The sequence below is a fragment of the Dermacentor albipictus genome, chromosome 1 (assembly GCF_038994185.2).
Source record: "Dermacentor albipictus isolate Rhodes 1998 colony chromosome 1, USDA_Dalb.pri_finalv2, whole genome shotgun sequence".
In the NCBI taxonomy this organism is placed as follows: Eukaryota; Metazoa; Arthropoda; class Arachnida; order Ixodida; family Ixodidae; genus Dermacentor; species Dermacentor albipictus.
In genome coordinates this window covers 161,936,679-161,948,996 of record NC_091821.1, presented here as the reverse complement: position 1 = coordinate 161,948,996, position 12,318 = coordinate 161,936,679, and positions in this window count along the sequence as shown.

Below are 12,318 nucleotides of genomic sequence, written 5' to 3'. Positions count from 1 at the left end.
CGCGTTTCAGTCGCTTCGTGCGATGTCTTTTCTATAGTTTCCTTCTCTCATTTGCTCTCAAAGAGCCCTTCATAGGCGTTTGTGAGTGCTGCGCAAGAATTTTCTTCCAGGCGGTGGCAGTCTTACATCGTTCCGCTACTGCTGCGTAGTAGTCAGGTCAACATGACAGATGAAAAGGCCTGCCACAGTGGCGTGGTATCATGAAGTGAACGTTGGGAAACGTGCACGACGCTAAGCGCGGTTACTGAAACACGTCGTGTCAACAAGATCAGCGTTTTCGTCGCTCGAATTATACTGCCTTGTGTGCTCTCCCGGCGGCGCACAGTTCGATCACTTAGTTCAGCGTGCTTGAACAAAGCTAAGACATTTGCATGTAATTAGCGGTGAAGTTGCATATCATATGAATTGTACTGAAAAACGGAATGAACTTCACATAAAGGCCGTGGTGATTGCAGCATTCAACGGACAACTTAAAAATTATTTTTGACATTTGAAATTTTTCATATATATGATATACTTCATATTGGCATATTTGCGTTCAGCCACAGCGCACGTATCCACAGCTCCTCTGGCTTCGATTTTGCCTCAGTGACAGTTGCGGCTTCACATGTTTTAGTGATCTACAAAAAAAGTCGAAAAATACTCATCAAGAAAGTAGTCATGCAAGGAGACAGTCTCTACAAAGATATTCACTACATGCTTAAAAGAAATATTCAAGCTGTTACACTGGGAAGCATTAGGAGCGACGATCAACGGCGAATACCTCTGTAACTTTCAGCTTGCCGATAGCATTTTCCTGTTCAACAACGCTGGGGACTCATTGAGACAATTGATTGAGGACCTTGACCGAAAAAATGTAAAAGTAGGTTGAAGAATACTATGCAGAAGACAAAGATAATGTTTCGTACGCTGTCAAGGAAACAATTTTTGATCGGTTGTCAGCCTCTATAGGGTGTGCATTATTACGTTTATCTGGTCAATTATTTACAGGGAACCCTGGTCATGAGAAGGAAATTTACTGAAGAATGAAAATGGGTCGGAGTGCATACTGCTATCATTACCAAATCTCGACCAGGAGCTCACCGCGGTCGTTGAAAACAACAGTCTACAATAATTCAACTCTTCCAGTACTATCATATGGAGTAGAAACTTGGAGGTTAGCAATGAAAGTTGAGAACAAGTTGAGGACCGCTCAAATAAGCGGTCGAACGAAAAATGCAAGGCCTAACGTTAAGAGGCTGGAGGAGAGCGGTGGGGATCGGAGAGCAAACGTGGGTAGTCGTACACGAAATTAAAAGGAAAAATTGGAGCTGGGCAGGTGACATAATTCGTAGGAGAAATAATCCGTGGTCCATTAGGAGTAAGAAAAAGAAGGAAGGAGAGATAGGGAAGTCAAACAGACACACGTCCGGTTTCCTACCCTACACGGGGGAATGGCTGTAAGGGATGAAAAGAAAGAAAGGAGGGGACGCGAAGAAGGGTGTTATCAGTGTGAATACGTGCGGTTATCCATCACTTCACGCCTACAGTCGGTCATTGAGGCCAGTCGATTTCATGAATCGTAGCAATGCCCGTGTCGCTTTGTAAGCTTGTGACACGTGGGGCCATCGTCAAAGAATTTTTTTCTCTGAAAATGGTCTGCTGTCTAATCGGCGTACAAACTCCGAAGAACGTCGACTTCGATGTCATAAAGATTACAAAAACATAAAGGTTGCAAAAAAGATTACAACAAGTTGGACCCAGTCAGTAGAGATGACAGTTCGAGAAAATCGAGATGTTCCACGAAGTTTCAGTCTTGGCTTGAACAAGTAAACGAAGACCCCGCACAGCGTCTGTTCTTGATAAAGACATAGGAATTCGTGTCAGCATTTCTTTATGGGCTGACCGGCGGGATCTTGAGCAAGGTCATTACCGACAATGCCACAGTGTCCCGGAAACCACTGCAAGATGATGTCATGTCCTTTTATCAGGGCTTGAAGGAGAACATCTGTAGTCTCGAACACCAGTTGTTCATGCGTATTGAGTCGTAAGGCTGAATGCAGACTCTGAAGGGTTGCCTTTGAGCCACAAAAAGCGACCCACCTTCGAGGTTTTGCTTGTGCGATGTAATTAACAGCTGCACGTAGGGCGGCACCGTGGTTACCGTAGAGGTCGTTATGTGGGACACTTTGAACTTCATGGCGACTTGATGGTCCGTTAGAAATACAGAGTGGGTGCTAGGGGAAGGGAAGCGCTGTCGAGAACGGAAGAAAATTAGGTGGGGTAATAAAATAAGTAAATTTGCAGGCACCACTTGGAGTCATCTAGCACAGGTAAGCGGTAATTAGAGAACGCAGGGAGATGTCTTCGCCCTGCAGTGAACATAAAGATAGGCTATTGACGTTGTACAACATCCAAAATTCGTCCGTAATTTTAACGCACTGCTGCTCTTGAGCCACAGTCCGCAATCGCATGTTTACAGAATGGTGTGCGTCGCCGCTTGGATACCAGCACCCCCTTCCTTGTCATCGTACTAAATGCACAGTGACTACTCCGAACAATGTGCAAGATCGCAGAAATGAACCGATCTAATCCGAAACCAGCCAGACTGTTGAACCATTAGGTGCTTCGTGTACGGTGCGGTGTAATATTGTGACGTGCACTTGAACACATGTGTTCTAATGAGGCTGGTAAATTGCTGGAAACGTTGACGCGGATAAATGTGGTGATGTAAACTCACTACTCTTGACTTCTATGAGGTGCCACTTGGGCTATGACAAAGAACGTACTCGTAGTTAGGGGCTCCAGGCCCTGACGTCATGAACCTATGATTTATTACCGGTCTCCAAAATTGAAGTGTACGTGCCTCTGTGCATTTCACCTTTGTCGGAATGCGGCCACCTCAACCTGCAAAACAAACTCTTGACTTGGTGCGAGACATCATGGTGTTTTATCAGCTGTGATAGACACCAAAACTTGCACGTGCGGATGTTACGGAGTTAAGTTTTCTGTCATAATTTGAGAGTGTCGGTAGCGACGGCTTCTTTCTGCATTTCTTTTTTAGGGCTGCTTTCATAGCTCTTCGTGTACTCGACCGCGATCCTATGCGAAGAGAGCGCGAATTTCGTCGTCGGTTGGCGCTCGACGAACCGGCTACCGAGGGAGCTGATATTGAGCCTATGCGCGGCAATAGTACCACACCTGCAACTTTGTGCAGCGCAATCACATACCATACCCGTGAATGTACGGGTGCTGGTCACCTTGCCTTGAGGACATATGAACTATATATTATTAAGGTTTTTTTTCATTTCCGTAATTAGTATCGAAATAAAGACATTTAGTCGCTTTGTAAGATGGTGTTGGTGGTGATGTTGATATAGCCGGTGTTAGCCTTGCCGACTTGGCCGGCAGTTGCTCCGCTGAGCGTCCTTTTCAGCGCCAAATATGCTGTCATGCGCCCAATCAGTCCTATGTCTCGCAGAAATGTATGAAGAATCCATGGCACTTCCACTGCCATTCTTTTGGTGGTGGTGCGGTGAACGGGCGAGTGAGGTGGCGCATGTCGGCGCTGTAGGAGACGCCCTGAAAAGGAAGCTGTCGAAGAGGGGTGTGTAGTGATTTATCCTAAGCATGTAACCTCAACTATACAGATGCATGATGTACGATAATGCTATCGGTTGACCGTGCTACTTTCGTTTCTTGTCTTTTAATGCGAGTTCTGCTTTCTCCTCGCTCTCATACAACTCTTTAAGAGAAATGCGTTGCTACTTGAGTTGCACGTTTATATTAGCGGATAAGAACATTTTTGCTAAGAAAATGCATACGAACAGCGCAGCTTAGTGAATTCCGCCCCTGTTTCTTTTGTCTACGAACGGAACGAAATGGAATTAAACATCACTGACAAAAATACAGAACATCGCAAAAGGTGAACGTTAAAGACAGGGCCGGCTTTGAGCACCACTGACTTTATTGGGGTCTTCTTTCCTTACTTTATTGGTAGCGCGAATGAATGCACATTCTAATGGTCCCAATTATATATACTTTTTTGCGGGCAACATTAAATGACGGAGGGAACGAGCGAGCGCGCCTGGTATGTGGGTAAACAGGTGAAACAGAAAAGCAGTTTTGTAATAACACGTAAGCGCGAACCCGATTCCGACGGAGCAATCCGAGGAAGCAGTGTGGTGCGCCGACAGCGGGCGCTCAGGGACCAGGCTACCGTACACGTGCTTCCTATACGCTTGAAGGTCACAAGTCTTCGAAAGCTCAAGGCGTTTCTGCTCTATGTGCTGCTTGTCTCCACAGAGAAGCCAGCGTGCCTTGGGGCGTGCGATGGCGCAAAGTTTTCCGAGAAAGAGCGACCCTCGTTCTACGAAGTGAACCCGTGTTTCACCGAGCGTACTTTCTCTCATTTCTGCCGTCATTGTTTATGTAATCAATATCTTATTGTTTGTTCTCGATGATCCGCCAACTCCGCGTTGACTTGGGCACGGTACGGGGTAGGACGTGAAGCTAGTCGAGCTGCAAGCTCTTAGGGGGTCTCCTGAGCACGTCTACACCGAGTGTACTGCCGAGCATGTTCGGCCCGGGCTTGGTGTTTAGCAACAATTTCGGTATCGCTAGACTCAGGTTGTTGTAGTCGGCACTTCCGTTGCATCTAAGCCCTAGCTCAGCGACCCGCTCCTTCCATATTACTTCACAGTGGTAAAGCATGACTGTTCTTTCGAAGCGCCGATGCAGAACTGATTACATGCCTCTCCGAGCGGCCAGTTATGTCGGGCGCTGAAACCATCCGCTCTGCGCCGCGTTACCTATGCGTGTTGGCACCACTGCCACCTGTGCCAACGACGTCATCTGCAGCTACCGCTCGCTTGTTCTTATCTAGGTCATTCATCATGCGCCGTAACAGCTGCGTCACTGACCTCATTCTTGGCGCTATGCCAGCTTCTATAGCCGATCTTCATACACCCGCACCGCGAATCTTTCAAGCGGCGGCATATATGCTCACGCGTGAAAACGAAACCAAAAGCAAACATATAATACGAGGCTCCATGATGCGACCTGCCAGACACGCTTTTTCTTGTTGCCTAGATTCTCCCGCTCTGAGTTTTAACTCTGAACAAAACGCCAAGCAAACCCCTCCTACATCCCTGCGCCTCCTTCTCCCCCCCACTCCCCCCTCACTCGTCGAAGCATCCTAACACAGTTTATGAGACGTAAAAATTAGATGTGTTCTGCCTACCGGAAAACGCGCGTCTCAAACTGCACATGAAGATGAAAATCTTGAAGCTTAAAAGAAAACTTCCGTCATTCTTGGTGCTGGGCATATTATTGACAAAAGCAGCCCGCCGGTGGCCAAGAACACTTACGACGAAAGGTTTTCCGAGTTCGGCCCCAGATACCGTACACCACGGCTGTAGATGTAGTGGAACGTGATGAACAGAGAAAGAAAAATGTGAATTAGCTGGTGCTCTGAGCGGTTTTCATTTTTTTCCTAGATTGCGGTAGGTTTACAGTTACAGGAAGGTCCCCTTCGTCCGGGGCTTCGCTTAAGGGTTCCTGTGATACAATCCCTTGAGGCATCGGCACTATAGGTTGCTGCGACAGAAACGTATGTGACGCCATATTTAATTTTTAAGTGAAACAAACAAGCTACCACGTGAATTTTCACAATGTACATTTTTCTCATGATGACTAACAACATTATTAACATATCTTTAATATATACTTTAAATTGAAATTACGAGGTTTTAGAAAATTGCGTTCCTTTATTATGACAATCTTAATGTATGGGTTTATCATCCCATTCATATCTTTTTTATTCACAAAATTTCTTTTTTAGTTATCTTCTTTTTTTCCCTAATACTGCCTGATTCATGGCCTATCCCGAGTAGTGGTTTCAGTAATGACACCAGACACCGTCCAATCGAGCAATATCAAGAAGACCAAACGAACACTCCTACATACTTCCTGTACGATCACAGATTCCATGTTTACGCGGACACGGCAATTTGCACAGGCGCTTTTGTTGTACGACATCGATCGGTCATCGTCAAGTACTTCACATATCATGACATCCAAGATATACGAACTCGCCGCCGCTCAGGAATATCTTGGAAAAGAACTACCTTGCGAATGAACAACATTCCGCTCCTCAAAAGCCGTCCTTCAATGCGTGCTAAGTTTTCACCGTCTAATTTACGAACTGATGGTTTTCCCAAATCAATTGAATTTGTCATTTTGCTGCTGACAGTGAAAACGATATAATCTTTCAGAAGAAGTCGGGACATTGTGGCATCGTTGGTAGCCACCTTGCCGATGACGCTGTCCGGTGTTGCCACGCCGGAGTGCCGACAGATATTATACAATTATCAAAACCAGATTCTGCAAATACGCTTCTCCATCTTGCGCGTATTATCACATTGGCTGATTGGAATAACCAGTAGAACTCCTACCATCACTTGCACTGACTCAATTAGTCACTGCAATTGCATTTATCACCAAATCTATCACGAAGTGGCTCCCCAGTGATTTGTCGGCTCTGGGTCGGAGTAGCATTCACCAAGTAGTTCTGCTATCGTATTAGAATGACTGACTCACGTATGTGCGCTGAGTGCAGATGGGAGGAAACTATCAGTCACCTCCTCTGGCACTGTACCCGGTTCCACGAATAGTGTCACACTCTCCAGCACACCTTGAGTAGAGGGCTTTCAGTTTCAGTTTCAGTTTATTATTCTTTAAATACAATGAATAGTCAAGAGACTATATACAGATGAGAGGGTCCCAAAGTCAAAGACTGCAACGGGACCCTCGGTTAACAATAACAATTGAGAGATGTATTAAAGATGAGCAAGAGAAGTAAAAGAAAGAAACACAATAGGGTGATCAGTATTTTACCGAAGCAAAGGTCCTGGGAGCGTGTCCTCACAGCTCATCAGCCCAGAAGACCATGGTAGCTCTCCTACCATACCTTAATAGTTGAGTGTCCATCTGTGAAAGCGAGGGGAACCGTCCAGCGCACACGCATAATTTGAACTTTCTCTCTCTATATTTTCTCTATCTCACTCCAATCTCCCCTCTGCATGTGAAAATCATCATCACCACCATTGTTACAATCAGCCTATTTTATGTCCACAGCGGGACGAAGGCGATCTCCCTGCGATCTACAATTGCCTCCGTCCTGCGCCAACCGATTGCAACTTGGCCTGCGAATTTCCCAATTGCCTCCTATTCTTCTCTCGTCCTCGACTGCGCTTCCCTTCTCTGGACACCAATTCTGTAACCCTAATGGTCCGCCGTTTATCTAAACTACGCATTACAAGGCTTGGTCAGTACCATTTTTTTCTCTTAATGTCAATCGGAATGTCTGCTTATCCCGTTTGCTCTCTGATCCCCACCATTATCTTCCTATCTCTTCACTTCACTGCTGACATTCCTCATTCCATCACTCTTTGCGCGGTCCTTAACTTGTTTTCTTGCTTCTTTGTAAGTCTCCAAGTTTCTCTCCCATGTCTTAGCACCGGTATACTGCATTGATTGTACGCCTTTCTTTTCAATGATAATGGTAAGCTTCCAGTCAGGATCTGACAATGTCTGCCGTATGCGCTCCAAACCATTTTTATTCTTCTGTAAATTTCCTTCTCCTGATCAGGATCCCCTGCGAGTAATTGACCTAGGTAAACGTACTCCTTCACAGGCTCTAGAGGCTCACTGGCGATCCTGAACTCTTGTTCCCTTGCCCGGCTATTGATCATTATCTTTGTTTTATGCATATTGAGCTTCAACCCCACTCTTACACTGTCTCTGTTAAGGCCCTCAATCATTTGTTGTAAGCCGTCCCCAGTGTTGCTGAACAGAACAATGTCACCTGCAAACCGAATGTTGCTGAGATATTCGCCGCTGATCCTCACTCCTAAGCCTTCCAAGTTTAGTAGATTGAATACTTCTTCCAAGCATAGAGTGAATAGCTTTGTAGATATTGTGTCTCCCTGCCTAACCCCTTTCTTTGTAGGTATATTTCTACTTTTCTTGTGTAGAATCAATTAAAGTAGCTGTGAAATATTTGTAGATATTTTCCAACATCTTCGCGTAAGCCTCCTGTACGCCTTGATTACGTAATGCCTCTGTGAAAACTGGTATCTCTACTGAACCAAATGCTTTCGTGATCTATGAAAGCCATATAGAGAGGCTGATTGTACTCTGCAGATTTCTCGATTACGTGATTGATGACATGGATGTGGTCCATTGTAGAGTATTCCTTCCTGAAGCCTTTACTGAAGTCAAGTGTTGCTCTTATTCTATTGGAAATTATCTTGGTGAATATTTTATACAATACTGGAAGTAAGCTAACGGGTATACAATTTTTCTATGCTTTAACGTCTCCCTTTTTGTGGATTAGTATGATGTTGGCATCCTTCATGAGGGAGTTAGTGGCCGAATACTGCACCAAGGAGGCCAATTCCTGTTCTGGTGAGATAGTGTCAGTAAAGTTTCGTTCGTTCTCCGTCCTCGCTTCACCGTTGGAACTTGAAGCTTATCGGACGATGATCGGCAGTTGATGATCAAACGCAGGCAGGAAACGATGAGGTCAGATGTACAAGAAATATTTATAGGCAAACTTTTCTATATACATGGCAGGTAAAACAAATACATTACAAACTTGAACAATTGAGAAACAAAGTCTCACTCTTCTACTGTCTCAAGGACTGTTAGAGCCCAGACTCGTTTTAACGTACATAGTACGGAGGCTCACTGGTCTATCAGCAATCCTGATCTCAGCCAAGTCTGAGGGACAGCATGTCGTCCCGATTTTTATAGCCCAAATATACAAAGAAAAAAAGGCGGTAGGGCCGTTGGCCCGTCCCACAGGTTCAGTTGCCAATCAGAGTCAACCGTTTGTTAAGCCACCACCCACAGGGATGGGCTTACTCTTAAAAATAAACATATTGGAAAACAAAGCTCTTTTCCTTCTTCGCCAAAACTCCGTTGCCCTCTCATTTCTCCGTAGTGAGTGACCGGCTCAGCAAAACACGCCAGGCCCGAACAAGTTATCGCTAGACCGTTTCAAATGCCAACGGCGTCTAGGCTGCACCTGTCTCGGAAGCAGGGGCACCGGCACCACGAAGTGCCGCTGTACTCAAAGTTTGGCCGTCTGGGAGACGGATGACCCTCCTTGTCCTTCAAATTTATTGTCTACAAGACAAAGTTCTTTGAGTGCGTGTTTCCAAGACGCCGTCGTGCGAATGCACTCTTTACGTGCGCACCGCATTCCTACAGCGTGCACGGTAAGCTGGTCTTAGACACCACGCAGGCAGTCGCACCCAACAACAATGCTGGCGATTACCTTCCGGAGGCGTAGAGGATTAGGTCCATGCTCACTGCATGCAGCACGGAGTCAGAGTTGCTAAGTCCTTCTTAACCTCGGCGGCGCCTCCAATTAGTCAGGGACTCGGGCGCCAGGCTCACAATACCTTTTGTACAGCGGTTCGTTTCAAGGCTGGTCTGTGTGACCCGTCGGCGGACTGCCAACATCGTGCGCACAATACTGACTCCCAGGAATCGGCACACGCCCGCCTGGCACCTGCCGCGACACGTCACCCAAACCCGCGCGTTGCCTGTGACCACGCATAACACGGCAACTGTCGCCCCGCTGACATGGGGGGAAGTGAACCCCCTCTCTATACACAAAGCACGAGGCCGATTCGTGAGACTTAAGAACCCGAACAATCAGAGCGACCTTACACGTCCCTCCTAAAGAGTATACTGGGCTTACAATGTTCCCAGCTATACTACAAGAGCCAAAGGGCGCTGTATCATAAGATTTAGGCTCTGAAGGTTCCGTCGTCAAAGAAAATCGACATACGCTGCCCAACACGGGTGCTGCGGAGTCCGTAAGGAACAGGAAAATTAACTGAAAGGACCACAGATAAAAAACAATTTTCTCTCAGCGACAAAAAAAAAGGGCGAAAGCTCAACCCATTCATGACAGTGAGCATGCAAAAGAAACACTCATGTATGTACAGGAACACTCCAACGCACTGCACGGCACAACAGCAGTAAAGTAACATATGCAGGTTATATACATAGTATGTCCATAGTCTTATAACCCTCACACATATAGACGACAACAGCCACAGAAAGTTCCACCAAGGCTGAACTGTCCCACGCACACATCCTTCGGGTGAACGGGAACATTCACGCCTGTCCCAGCTGGCATGGCTGTTTCTGTCTATCCTTTCGTTTCTGCTCTTTACTCGATTGGCTCCCATGAACGATTCGAGAGCCTTGACAATGCATCAGCATTGGCGTTACATGTTCCTTTCCGGTGACGCACCGTTACATTATAGCGCTGTAGTGAAAGCGCCCATCTTGCTAACTTGGCCCCCTGGGGGGTGCTGGTTGTCAAATATGACAATGGGTTATGATCAGAGACACCATTCACCACTGCTCCGAAAAGCCAGTAGTCAAATTTCTTGAGTGCCCAACCTGTGTCAAAGAGGAGTACTTGGTCCCCGACATTAAATTCTTTTGTCCGTGCCCTCCTATCGTAAACTAGAGCATATTTGCTCTGGCACTCGGTGCCTGTCAACTCAGCTACACTCTCGGTTAGTTCTAGCTCCCGCTGACTGGGCACCCCATTGACATCCTGCATCAAACTATTCCCTTGCAATTTAGGGATTTCATCTGTCGTTTCTTCGCAACTTAGACAGCAGTCCGGCTCAGTGTTATCGACCATTTCGACTGATCGGACCCCTGACCGCGGAATATTTTCCTCTCCAAACTCCTCTTTTTCCTGCGCCCGTAGTAGTTCCCAATCTTCCTTTGACAGCAGGCAGTCAACCCCGTTTGCAAGTTCGTCGGTAACCGCGCACACCAGATCGATCCTCTGCGGTTGTATCACAGCCCCCGGGCGATGCATGCCTACGGGCAGCGTAGCTAGGTTAGCTCGAATGGTCTTTCCGAATGCCGACTCGAGTCTTACTGTTCCTGATGACTCCTGTAAAACGACGGGCAACATACTTTTACGGACGACCGTTATCTCACTACCTGTGTCTAACACAGCTTCCGTTGCTATATCCCCGCACATGATAGGGATAAGATCCAGCTTTGACCTCCCTGAACTAGCGTTTTGAGCTACGACTTGTACTCTAGCGCTTAGCACCCTTTCTTGCTCTGGTGGAGGTTCTTTACTTACAACAGCAACCTTCTGTACCCTTTGTTTTTGCACAGTCGGTGGCTTCCCCTGCGGTTCTTTATCTGAAGCTTTTGGGCAGTCTCTGGCTAGGTGGCCCTGTATATGACACACGTGGCATCTTAAATTTGTCCTCAGCGGGCCAGCTAGTTTTGCGTGCTGCGGCAATGAGGTTGTTGAGGCTAGCTTAGTTGCTCGTCCTTTCCCTTTAGCTTGCTCGAAAGTCTCGAGCACTTTCGCCACCTCCACTGGCTTAAACCAATCTTCGCCTTCCCGCAAAAGAACATATTCTAGGGCTTCTGAGCTTAGACTAGCTTTCATACGGTCAGCGACCATAAGCTCCGTCATAGCTTCTTTGGTGTTTGCAGTGCGAGACTGAAGGTAATAGGCCAAATAGGTTCTAGCGCGGGACGCGAACTGAGCCCAAGTTTCCTCCTTTCGTTTAGAAACCTTTTCAAACCTCTCCAAGTATTTAGCTGGCGTGAGCTTAAGTTCATCTAATACCGCCTTCTTTACAGTATCATAATCTGTACATTCCTCGTCATTGAGGCCACGCAACAAATAACGAACCCGCTCGGCCAGCGCCGGCATGATCAAATGTACCCGGCTGTGTTCTGGTACTCGAAAAGATGCAAACAACTTTTCGACCTCATCAAACCATATCGGAACGTCAGCGTCACACGGCAACCGGTATGCCTTAAGCACTTTAACACATTGTGCTATTCCATCCGTGATGGCACCGCGCCGATCGCTTCCTTCCGACACCGAAGGCGGCCTGCTCGACTGCTCGAGCTCCACTCTCCGTAGAGCAATGCGCTCGCACTCTAGCTGTAGGCGCACCTTTTCCAACTCCAGCTCCAGGCGTCTCACCGCCATGGCCTCTGGATCTGTCGTGCTCGGAGCCTGCGAAGCGCCTTGCGTCTCACTATCCATTTCAGTATGCGACGCCTCAGACTCGGTCTCCCCGATGCGTTGTAGTTCCTGCCGTCTCTGACCCTCTCTTTGTTCAGATGCCGTATCAATGTTTACGTTACACTCACTCGCATTTGCTGTTCTGCGCGTGAACACCATTAACCTCACTGAACAACAGCCATGCCAACCTAGACAAAACGCAAGGAATCCCGCTCACCCGTTGCTGCTGGGGGCGC